Below are 13,643 nucleotides of genomic sequence, written 5' to 3' on the forward strand. Positions count from 1 at the left end.
TAAAAAGTAATAATAAAAAATTATCAAAATCTCCTCTAAGAAAATGGTGAGGAAAAAACAGACAAAAACAAAACAAACAAACAAACAAAAAAAAACCACGAAAACAAAAAAAAAACAAAACAAAACAAAAAAGGCACCAACTACAAAAATATTCTTGCATGTAGAAATATACCTATATATATCTATATGTCTGCTGTAGGGATCAACTTTCGTAGGAATATATTCATATTGCAATATACTTTTGGACACTAGGTGGTGCTGTGAGTGGTTCCAAGGCTTATACCTGATTTACAGTTTATACTGTTACCATGGTAACCACCTTCCATGGCGATCGCCATTTTGGAATTTCTGTAAAAGTTTGTCACCTAAGAATTGTGTAACCTGGGCTGTTCTTTTCCAGACAGCACCTGCAACCAACCTTCCCACTCAGTGCAGGTGTCCACACTTCTTAAGTCTTTCCACTCTGTTCCCAGTTTCTCCTGCAAACTGGTGACTGCAATCGGCTGTAGGGGGAGTGGTGCTGAGTTCGCACGGTCGTTGGTGGGTTTGTGGTTTTATCTGCTGTGGCTGGTTCCCGGGGCTGAAGCCAACTTCGCGGCTTTAGCAGCTAAAGCCGGGTCCACGGCTTCAGTAGCTGTAGCCGGTTCCCGTGGTTGGAGCGTTCGGGGGACTTACTCTGAGTTTTATGGTTGAGAGTTTCCCTTTTGGATCGGCGCCCACCAGTTTGCCACGCAGCCTGAACCGCCAGCCCCCTCCAACACCTGGGGGAAGGGTGCCCGCCCTTTTGGGTAGTTCAAAATGTCTGTTTCCCAGGCAGGATCCCTTCCCTTCAATTGTCCAACAGTTTGCCCAGCTCCCCGTGGTTTTGAGTGGCTCTCCTTTTGGATGCCTCCCTCAGTTCAGGAATAATTATTTGTCAATTGGGTTTTGTCAGCATTTACAAGCTGCTGCCCTCCGTAGGGCTGGGGTCTGCTGGCTGGCACGGCCGAGCAGGGAAGAATCTCTACAACAGAGTCTGTGGTTTTAAATTACCCCTCATATATAGCAATCTGCCAGTTCGCTGGGCGTCTCCAGCTGTCTGTCCACGCCAATAATCCACCCACAGGGAAGGTCCAGACCACCTTTCCTCTCACCTGATGGCTTGGGAGAGGTGGGCTACACATCCATCCTGTCCATCATCATGCTCCGCCCCCCCTTTTCTTTCTTTCTTTTTAGAGACAGAGTCTCACTTTGTTGCCCTTGGTAGAGTGCTGTGGTGTCACAGCTCACAGCAACCTCCAGGCTCTTGGACTTGGGCTCTTGCCTCAGCCTCCTGAGTAGCTGTGACTATAGGCACCAGCCACAATTCTCAGCTATTGTTTGTTGCAGTTTGGCCAGGGCTGGGTTCAAACCCACCACCCTTGGTATATGGGGCCAGCACCCTACTCACCAAGCCACAGGCACTGCCCAAGGTTGCTGTTTTCTATGATGATGCCATAGCATTCTACTAGGGCAACAGAATGAGACTCTGTCTTAACAAGAAAAAAAAAAGGCATAAAGGGAAATAAGTTGCTACAATTCACTTGAACAGGGATAATGTATACCAGTAGATTATGATGATATATATACATATATTATATATGACTAATAAAATATTTTTTTGTGTAATTAGGCTAAGGATTTTCAGGTTGGCCAATTATTCTAGGTTATTTTCTGGTTCCCAAATGCAATCACAGTGTCCTTATAAGAAGCAGCCAGCGGAATATGTGATACAGGGGGAGAATTAAGAAAGGTAACAAAGGAAGCCAGAGATTGGAATATTGCCCAAGAGTATTGCTTCTAGTATTGCCACTAGAAGCTGAAAGAGGCAAGAAAACAGATTTTCCCCTCAGAGCCTCCAAAATCAACCAATCTTGTCAATACCTTGACTTCAGCCCAGTGAGGCTGATTTCAGATTCTGTCTACCAGAACTATAAGAGAATAAATTTGTGTTGTTTTAAGCCACTGAGTTTGTGACAATTTGTTATAGAAGTAATAGAAGTATTAGGAAATTAATACACAGGTTTAATGACATTCCTACCAAATCCCAACAAGATTTTTTATAGATATAGATAAACTTATCCTAAATTTATGTGAAAAGGCAAAAAAAAAAAAAAATAGGTAGCTAAAAACAATTTAAAAAGAAAAATAAAGTTAAGGAATTAGTTTCCCCAGTTTTAAGATTCATTATATAACTAGAGTAATGAGGACTTTGTTGTTTGTCAGAGGCATAGGTATACATATCAGTGGAACAGAAAACACAGAAATTGATGCACATAAATATGCCCAACTTATTTTTCACAAAGATTCAAAAAGCACTTCAATGGAAGAAGGATAGCCTTTTCAACAAATAGTGGACAAGTAGACATAATAGCCCAAAAAACCCCAAAAAGAAAACTTTGACCTAATCCTTATACAAAGATTAATCATAATTGATCATAGTCTTAAATGTAAAATTATGGAACTTTAAGGAAAAAAACATGGATAATCTTTGGAAACAAAGGCTAGGCAAAGAGTTCTTAGACTTGTCTTAGACTGTTTTCTTGACACCAAAAGCGTTATTTATAAAAGAAGAAAGTAATAGATTGGATTTCAGCAAAACTAAAAACTTTTATTATGTGAAAGTCCTCCTAAGAGAATAAAAAGACAAGCAACAGACTAGGAGAAACTATTTGAAAACCACATATCTGGCAAAGGGCTAGTATCTATTAAAAATAAAAAAACTCAAAACTCAACACAAAAAAGATCCAATTATAAAGTGAGAAAAAGTAATAAACAGATATGTTACAGAAAAGGATATACAGATGGCAAATAAGCTCATGAAAAGATGTTCAATATTACATACACATTAACCATTAAAATGCAAATTAAACCAACAATGACTTATACCCACACATTTATCAGAATGGTTAAAATAAAAAATAGTAAAAAAACAAAATATTGTCGAGAATACAAAACAACTGGATCACTCATACACTGCTTGTGGTAATATAATATGGTACAGACATTCTGAGAAACAGTTTGGGAATTTCTCAAAAGCTAAATATGCAACTCCATTCCCAAGCATTTATTTCAAGAGAAATAAAAAGTTGTGTTTACACAAAAACCTTTACATTAATGTTTATACAGCTTTATTCATAATAACCTCAAATTGGAAACAATTCAGAAGTCCTAACATGGGTGAATTATTAAACAAACTGTGGTGCATCATTACTATGGAATACTACTCAGCAATGAAAAAGAAAATAACCATCCAAAATTTGGATGAATCTCCAGAGAATTATAGTGAGTAAAAAAAAAACAAAATAACAATCCCCAAAGTTACATATTGTATTTTTTACATAAAATTCTTGCACTGACAAAGAATTGCCAGATTGATGGTTGCCAATGATCCAGTGGATATAGCTATAAAAAGACAACATGAAATATCTTTGTGGTGATAGAAATGTTCTACATCTGACAGTGCCAACGTCAATCTCTTGGTTCTAATGTGGTACTATATAGTTGTCATAGACGTTATCTCAAAATCAAAAGTTTAATTAAACAAAGAAACAATTTCAGAACTTTCAGTTTCAATTCTGATATGTAAAGACCTTGGAAGTCATTGTTCTCATTATGAGATCAAGAAAAAGCTGTCCAACTGAAACTGATTGCTTTTCCTGGACCTATCATAGAAGGCAAACTACCACCCCAAAATCTGAAGAGGAAGGCACATACAGAGAGATGCAACCAAGATTTGCTTACCAGAGCAAAAGATGCCAAAGCCATAAACTGGTAGGAACACTTACATTTTTAAATTTAATTTTTCATTAAATCATAACTGTAAAAATTTATGGGGTACAATGTGATAATTTGATATACAATGTGGAATGCTTAAATCAAACTGATTAACATAACCATCACCTCACTTACTTTTTTTTTGTGGTAAGACATTTATAATTTACTCTTAGTTGTTTTGAAATGTACTCTTGCATTGTGCACATTAGGCAAGATCCCACCAAATGCCCTCCACCTCCCTCCACTTACCCTCCCCTCCCCTCTCCCTCCTCTTCCCTCCTTCTTAATGGACTATATTTGTGTTTTATCATTCATATAAATGTGTAAGTGATTATATATTGGTTTCATAATAGCATTGAGTGCATTACATACTTTTCCTTCCATTCTTAAGATACTTTACTAAGAAGAATATGTTCCAACTCCATCCAGGTAAACATAAAAGATGTAAAGGCTCCATTTTTTTAATGGATGAATAGTATTCCATGGTATACATATACCATAATTTGTTAATCCATTCATGGGTTTATGGGCATTTGGGTTGCTTCCAGGACTTGGCAATTATGAATTGGGCTGCAATAAACATTCTGGTGCAAATAATTTTAATGAATTACTGGAAGCTTGAATATCAGCTGCCATAAGAGTGAGAAATTCCCAGGTATCCTAGGTTGGTCACTACATTTTTAAGACTTTTACTTCTAAGAATCTCACCAGTTTCTTAAGGTGAAGATCCAAGAAAGATCCTTTTATGGGTGGGTAGGGAAAGAGTAATCAGGGTGAAAATACTCATAACAAAGGCATAACCTCCTGGGGGAAAAGACTTTGCAGGAGATTTATCCCAGTTCAGGGAAGTATTTCTCCCATTTGAAACTCCTCAGCTTTCTTATCTCACCTGAGGGGGAAAACCATAGTCAAAAGGGGTACAATGTACAAATGTAATGAATAGAAACAATCATAAACATGATAGATATTGATCCAACTAGATCAATGACAACTTTAAATGTAAATGATATAAATATAATAGTTAAAAGAGAAGTTGTCAGAATGGGTTAAAAAAAAAAGACTCAAATACATGTTGTCTACAAGAAACCTACTTTGAAAGACTCAGACGGGTTAAAAGTATAGGGAAAGAGAAATATATTCCACCAAAAGAGAGCTCAATTATCTATATTAATTTCATTCAGCATTTTTGAAGAGATGAATACCATGCAGTTGTGGCTGCAATGTCAACCTCAAGCAGCACTTGGCTTCTCCAAGTAGTACCTGGGAGTAAGAGACTCAGAATTTAATCTCTTTACCCTCTCCCACTCTGTGAGTGTTTTTGATCTTCAGCTACAGTTTTCAGTTTCATGAGGAGACTTGAAACCAAAACACAAGGGCTAGCAATGTTACCAACAAGACAGATTCTCTCTCCATGAACTCCCATGTATTTACTGGGAACCTCAGCATTCTTGTGGTCAAAAAGTCTGATGTAGGGGCAATCCTCTCAAAATATGGCAAAACTGGGTTGCTCCATTCATATGGGCTTTGCCTTTATTCAGTATTTTAATGAGAGAAATCTCCTGGCTGCTGTAGCAGAAAAGGATGGCAGAATGCTTGCTGGTTAAGTTTTTTATATAAATCTGGCCACAGAGCCAAAAGTAAATCTATGAAAAGCAGGTGCAAAACAATCTGCAGTGGACATGTAGGGGTCAGTACCTGAACACCCTTCTCCGTCCTCTCTACTTAGTTCCTCTTTTGACTTGGACTATGACTTCCAATGGGATTATTATGACAGGATGTACAGTTACCTAGCACATGTTCCTCCTACTCCTCCATCTCCTCTTATTGCTCAGGCTGTGCTGCCCTTGAAATGCAAACATGTATCAGGTAATATCTCATGAAGGGGGGAAAGTGGCTTCAATTCTAAGAGTGGATAGTGAGGTTCTTCTTCCAAGTCTGGAAAGATGAGAGAAGAGATGACCTTCAGGCCACTAAGAAGAAATTGACCCAGATAAAGCAAAAAGTAGATTATCTACTGGAAAACACTAAGAAGGAACAAAGCAAACAAGAAGCAGTAGAAATGAAGAATGACAAGTCAGAAAAGGAGCAGAATAGCAGCTCCCGAAAAAAGATGAGACTAATGTGAAGATGGAGTCCAGGGGGCCATTGCTGAGGAGGGGACCTAATGGATAATGATGATAATGAAGATTGGGGGGGTGACCAGCTGGAGTCGATCAAGGATGATGGAAAAGAGGCTGAGGAAGGAGAAGATGACACTGACAGCTCCAAAGGTAAGGGTGACTCTTAAGCACATAGGGGATTTAGAAATTTTATCCTATTATTTCTTTACCTAGGCATTTATCTAGATCAAAATTTTCACCAGATCTTCTCCCCTAGATACATATTCTTCAGCACATGCTTTCTGTTCTACGACCCTTGTCCTTCCCATGTTTATTAATTCTTATTGCCCTGCACCCTGTCCCATTTTCACTTTCTTTGATGCTCCTAGTAGTTTTGTTAAGTTTTACTCTGTAATGTTTTACTTTTAATTTTGATATCTTTTTTTGACTTACCAATGAAAAGGACATATGGTTTTTATCAGCTGTCTCCAAAATAATCTCTTGTTGTGCAGGGAGTACAGTTCTCTCTATTCACACGAGTTCAGTATTTGCTTCCCTAATTACAAAGGCAATCTCATTTACTTAAAGTAGCACCTGAAAGCAGTTTTGAGTTAGAAGTATGTGTGTTATACCCCATAGAACAATCATCCTCAAACTTTTTAAACAGGGGGCCAATTCACTGTCCCTCAGACCATTGGAGGGACTATAGTTAAAAAAAAAAAAACTATGAATAAATTCCTATGCACACTGCACATATCTTATTTTGAAGTAAAAAAACAAAATGGGAACAAATACAATCACACTGCCTCATGTGGCCCACGGGCCGCAGTTTGAGGACCCCTGCCATAGAAGAATGCTATGTGGGGCAGTTTAACACAAATGTAACAATGTATTTTTGTGAATGAGAGTTGGGAAGTTAAATGCATCCTCTAGAAAAATAATTAGCATAATAGTCTTAAGACTAGTTTTCTAAAATTGATACCGTGGGTTATTGTTGTGAACAACTTGATGTTTGTTTTGGAACATTTTTTCCTCAAAATAAACAAGTCCTTTTTAAACTAGGCATTTGGAGGGGAAAAAATCATTCAAAGCAGACTTCAAAACAAGGAATATTAATCAGGGACAATGAGCAGCAGGGCATAATTAATAATGGCATCAATTCTCCAAGAAGACATAACAATCCTAAAAGTTCATGCACCTAACAGAAGAGCATTGGAGTACATGAGCAAACAGGCAGAATTTAAAGAAGAAATAGGTAAAGCCACTAATGTAGTTGAAGACTTCAATAGTCCTCTGTAATTGATCATTCAAGCAGGCAGAAAATTAATAAGGATATAAATGACCTGAACAGCACTATAAATTAAGTTGATCAAATTGACATTTATAGAAGATTTCATGCAGCAACCACAGAAAACACATTCTTCACAAGTTTACATGAAATATTCACCAAGATACACGTAGGTGACATTTTGTACCATGAAGTACACCTTAACAAATTTAAAAGGATAGAAATTATACAAAATGGACTGTCAGACCACAATGAAAATAAACTAGAAGTCAGTAACAAAAATAGCTAGAAAATGGGCGGCGCCTGTGGCTCAAGGAGTAGGGTGCCGGTCCCATATGCCGGAGGTGGCAGGTTCAAACCTAGCCCCGGCCGAGAAAAAAAAAAAATAGCTAGAAAAATTCCCAAATACTTGGAAATTAAACAACATACTTATATGCATATACTTATACATTTATATATATTTACATATACTTTATAACTTATATATACTTTATACATACTTATATATACTTACATGCATATATTTACAAATGTATAAGTAAGTATATGCATACCCATGGGTCAAGACAAATTTAAAAGTTTTTGAATTAAATGAAAGGGAATGCCACTTACCAAAATTTGTGGATGAGGTGAGAGCAGTGCATGTGGGAAATTTAGCATCAAATCATGTATAACCCCACACTAGAAAAGAAAATAGTGTTAAAATAAAAAATTAAGATTCCACTTGTGAAAACTATAGAAAAAAGAGCAAATTAAACCTACAACCAGTAGAATAAATGCTTCCTAACTCATTCTGAGGCCAGCATTACCCTTATTCTAACTTAAAACAAGTTAAAGACAGTAAAAAAAAAAGCTAAAGATCACATCTATGCTCATATCTTATGAGCATAGACACAAAGATAAAAGATCCTCAACAAAATATTAGTAAATCAACTTGAACAATGCATAAAAACAATTATGTACAAAGGCTAAGTCCACAAGGCTGACTCAATATTCAAAATGCAATTAATGTAGCCCACCATACCAATATGCTAAACCAAATGATAATGTCATATCATTTAACACAGAAAATAATTTGAAAAAAATTCAATGCCCATTCATGATAAAAACACAACATACTAGGAATACAGGGATCTTCCTCAAGAAAATTCCTACAGCAAACATCATACTTAATGGTAAGAAAATAAACACTTTCCCCCTAAAATAAGTACCAAGAAAAGATATCCTCTTTCATTACCCTTATTTAGCATGGTACTGGAAATCCTAGCTAGTGCAATATGATAAAAGAAGGAATAAAAATTTATGTATTGGAAACAATGAAATAAAATAGCTTTTTGTCTACAGATTGCATGATCTGTACAAATACAGCAAGGTGTCTGGATAAAAGGTCAGTATATAAAATCATTTGTTTTTCTGCAACTTCTCTGCAACAAGCAATTGAAAATTGAACATAAGGAAGTAATACCACTTACAATGGCACCAAAGAATGAAATACTTAGTTATAAATCTAATAAAATATGTGCAGTAAGGAAAACATTTTTGTAAGACAGTTTAAAAATTATTTTCAAGGGAAACAATTAAAAAATGTGTACACATAAATCTATGTAGACATTTATAGGCATATTATATATTTAGACAACCACAAAATACTGATGGAAGAAATCAAAGAAGGTCTAATAAATGGAGAAATATATCATATTCATGGCCTGTAAAACTCAATAATGTTAAAATGTAAATTCTTCACAACTTGATCTATAGATTAAATGCAATCCCAATCAAAATCCCAGAAAGTTATTCCGTAGACACTGGTAAACTGCTTCTAAAATTCACATGGAAAGACAAAAGACCTAAAATATCCAATGAAATGCAAAGAAAGAGCAAAGTTGGAGGACTCAACTATCTAATTTCAAGACTTACAATAAAATTACAGTAATCAAGATAGCATAGTATTGGCCAAAGGATAGACATATATATAAACAAGACATAATAGACAACTCAGAAATAGAGCTACACAGATATAGTCAACTTATTTTTTTTTAATCAAAGGCAATTCAGTAGTTAAAGGATAATCTTGTTAACAAATGATGCGAAAACATTTGGATGTCAATATGCAAAATAATAATAATAAAAAAAAGAACAGCTTGTATACCTGTGTAGTTCAAGATGTCAGCATATGACCATTGTATCTGGAAGCTCAAACACATGCATTCATTTCTGGTAAGGCTACACTCCTATTTAAGGCTTATCTTGTAATGCTTGATCCACCACAACGTAACTGAAGTAAAAAAGCATCTCATTTTAGAATCATAAACCAACACTGACTTACATCATCCTTTATACCAAAAAAGTGTGGAGCAAAAGCTCCTGTTGGCTATGAATGTGCCTCCACCCGCATGTGCAGCCTGGAGCAACATGTCCCATATCCTGCTTTAGGTCCAGGCAAAGATTCTGGAAAATGTGCTCCCATGTACAACAGTAATTAATTAGTGCTGAAATGGGAGCACCAAACACTCTTTGTTTGAGGCTTGTTTCTTCATTCATTTTTTATGTCCCCTAATTAGGAAACACTGGTGGGTGGAAAGTGCTTTTACTTTAAGGAATTAATTAAAAACAAAAAGAATCACCTTGCATATGCAAAGAAAAGCAGTTCCTCCTTCCCCCAACTATCACTTCATACATTCCCATTGCCTGTCTGCTGTAATCGCAACAGATTATGCCAATTGGCAATCTTGGGTGTGCATTTTTAACTCACTGAGAGTGCAGTAAGGAAAACATTTTTGTGAGACAGTTTAACAATTATTTTCAAGGGAAACAATTAAAAAATGTGTAGCCATTTTCTTGATGTTGACGAAATCAGCCAATTCCAATGAGCCAATTTTCTTCTGCAAGATTTATGAAGCAAATCCTGCCAAGCAGACAGAAATCTAAATAGTAACATGTTTCATTTTAATAGAACCTTAATTTAATAAGAATAATACTAGAAATACTCAGACAGGTTTATAGCACTCTGCTCATGGTATCTCAAGTTCCCTCTGAGCCCCAGGATGATAAATATTTTCTTGTATATCATCACCAGAAGCTGCCTGGCAGCCAGCTGTCAGGATATCCTGGCAGGGCCTTCAGTCTTCCAGAATTAGTTGGGAATTTCATGTCTCAACAAGCACACATATGCCACACATTTAGGTGGATACCACAGTTTCTACTCAGAAATTCTCACTTCTGGTTTGGTAAATTTAGTTTAAGAAAATCTCCTGGAGTCTATACCCAGTGACAGGCCATGGCTCCTTTTCAAAGTTGTGGGAAGATTTTATTTTTCTGGGTTTTTTTCTTGGGGTGGGGGAGTGATTAAATGCAGTAGAGACCCCCTTATAAAATCACAGATTGGGGGGTCTATTGGACATATTATTGTATCTGATTTTCCTCTAAGTTTTCTTATGTTTCAGGAACTAGCAATTGACCTACAGAGTATACCAATTAGTGTAAAAAGAATGCCTTCCAAGGGATTCTGCTGTAGGTCATAGTTGGGGCTGAGAGAGCCAATGGATATGCCCTGTTGTAGTTCTGCATTGACTGATCCTGGGCTGGATCTACTTCAGGATTGGCATGTTTGGAGCATGATTGTTGTTTCTCCCTCCACAGAAGGCATTGATGATAACCAATCAATCGCTGTCATTTCCTGTTGAGACCAAATACAACCTCAGGATCTTTCTCAACATTATGCTCCAAAGAGATGCCACCAGTCCTTTACATGAGCTCAGCATTGAAAACCTACCTACCATTCCTAGTCTATTTATTTACACCATTTTTTCACAATTTTTTTTTTATTAAATCATAGCTGTGTACATTAATGCAATTATGGGGTACAATGTGCTGGTTTTACATACAATTTGAAATACTTTCATTAAACTGGTTAACATAGCCTTTACCGCATTTTCTTAGTTATTGTGTTAAGACATTTATATTCTACACTTAGTAGATTTAACATGTACCCTTATAAAATGCACCATAGGTGTGGTCCCACCAATTACCCTCCCTCCCCCCTCCTCCCCCCCCCCTTTCCCCTTCATCTTGGGCTGTAGTTGGGTTATAGCATTCATATAGAAGTGTGGATGCTTATAAATTGGTTTCATTAGTAGGGCCGAGTACATTGGATACTTTTTCTTCCATTCTTGAGACACTTTGCTAAGAAGAATTGTTCCAGCTCCATCCATGTAAACATAAAAGAGATATAGTCTCCATCTTTTTTAAGGTTTCATAATATTCCATGGTGTACATATACTACAATTTATTAATCCATTCACGGGTCAATGGGCACTTGGGCTTCTTCCATAACTTAGCAATTACGAATTGGGCTGCAATAAACATTTGGGTACAAATATCTTTGTTATAAAGTGATTTTTGGTCCTCTGGATATACACCTAGTAGAGGAATTGCAGGATCAAATGGCAGGTCTATTTTTAGATCACTAAGTGATCTCCAAACGTCTTTCCAAAAGGAAGGTATTAGTTTGCATTCCCACCAGCAGTGCACAAGTATTCCCCTTTATCCACATTCATGCCAACATCTATGGCTTGGGGATTTTGTGATATGGGCTAATCTTACTAGAGTTAGGTGATATCTCAAAGTTGTTTGATTTGCATTTCTCTGATGATAAAGGATGATGAGCATTTTTTCATGTATCTGTAGGCCGTATGCCTGTCTTCTTCAGAGAAATTAGACCATTTTAACAAAACAAATGGCATTTTGGGGAAAGAAATTTGTAATCCATTGTTTAAAAAATAAAAAATTATTAACTCCTTATGCACCTCCACCATTGCTGTTTGCTCCCACTGTATTTCATCTAGACAGTTAATGTTACATGTAACCTCATGTGGAAGTGTGTCTACCTTTTCTGCCAGATTGAGTTCCTTGAATTCAAGGATATCAGGCTCCAAACCCACCTATAAGCATATGACAGGAATGTTGTTGATGATCAATAGATGCTCTATGACTGAATAAAAGCATTTGTCCAACAGTATGGCAGAATTTCTGGAAAGGAAGCTAAATGCTTTAGGGAGTCCAGGAAGTACTTCTGCTACAGGACAAAAACAGGGAAGGCAAAATGCAAGGGTAGCACTTCCAAGTTCTTTAACTGAAATTAGAACCAAGAAAGTGTTTCAAAGTGCACTTGTATTTCAAGGTTTATCCGAACCTGGGAAATGCTTTGGTCAGCAAAACCGACTAGGAAACCCTCCTGAGAGCAAGCTTTCTCATAAGATTTCCGTTACCTGCTGCTTCCAGTCGGGCTGAAAATACCTCCGGGGCAGCCTTTCGAATGGTGGTTTTGGCACTTCTTCCCCCAGATGGAGCCCAGAAGTGTAGGACTGCAGAGAAATCAAATGTCCTGGGAGGGGAGTTGATTAAATGTTTTCAAACCTCAAAAAAGGAAAAAGAAAAAATCAGTTCAGGTAGAGTTCAAGTTTTGGGGTCAAGCTTCAGGGACCCCTGGGACTCTTTTGTAGTAAGGCCATTAACTTACTCCTTGAAATCGTACCCCGGAGAGCTTATCAAGAGCAACAGTGTTAGCTCACAGCATTGCCCCTCTTTGTTTTGTGTGGTCCGTTTGTCACAGAGTGAACCCAGAATCATGCTGTACTCTGTGGCTAAAAGAAAACGTGAGCCAAGTCACAGAAGAATTTAGCATTCATCCAGAGGCAGATGCTGTCTTTATTTTCCACACTTCCTTCTACTTTCCTCTTGAAATCAGAACTTCAAATGGCTGACCCTTGCACAGATCTGTTTTTCCTGTGGAGATAGTATCATTTCAAGCTGTTTTTTCACATGAAAACCTTTAAAGGCTCTTGATGACACCACCACCACCCTCCCAAGATGCTGACGGACGAAGCTGGAAAAAAAACAGTCCAGTGTGTGTTTGAAAACTGAGCAATTTCAAGATTTTTATCCAGTTTTGAGCACTTACCAGATGTTATCTAGTGTGGTTGACTTTAGGATGGATTGCTATTTTTCTGAATAGGAAATCAGGCTTCATTTTCACTTGGATGCAAGAATAATTCATGAAATGACTGCTAGAGATATCTGAATGGCCACCTCACCCAGGGCTTCTCCCTTTGGTTCCCAACCCCGTCCCTCCTTGTGATACTGCCCATTTTTTGGTTGCTGGGAAGGAGTTGTAGATTTGGATTAATCTTTACAAAAGAAAGCAAATATCATCCTCCAAGTGCAGGAAAACAGAATCACAACATTTCAGAGTCAGCAAAATTTTTTTGTAAAGGAGCAGATAGTCAATATTTTCAGCTTTGCCATTCCTGCCACAACCAGTAAACACTGCCATTGAGAAAGCAGCAGGGGACAAGATGCAGACCAATGGTGTGGGTGTGTCACAATAAAACTTTATTCATAAAAACAGTCTGCAGGTTAGATGTGGCCCACCAGCCAGTTTGCCCATCCTGTTTGTTCACTTG

General features: G+C 37.2%; 1 pseudogene; it reads left to right on the forward strand.

Moving 5' to 3' along the window:
- The window catches only part of LOC128594752 (heterogeneous nuclear ribonucleoproteins C1/C2-like), a 31,538-nt pseudogene extending 20,899 nt beyond the window's left edge, over positions 1 to 10,639 (forward strand).
- The last annotated feature ends 3,004 nt before the right edge of the window (positions 10,640 to 13,643 follow it).

This window comes from Nycticebus coucang, chromosome 9 (assembly GCF_027406575.1).
Source record: "Nycticebus coucang isolate mNycCou1 chromosome 9, mNycCou1.pri, whole genome shotgun sequence".
NCBI lineage: Eukaryota > Metazoa > Chordata > Mammalia > Primates > Lorisidae > Nycticebus > Nycticebus coucang.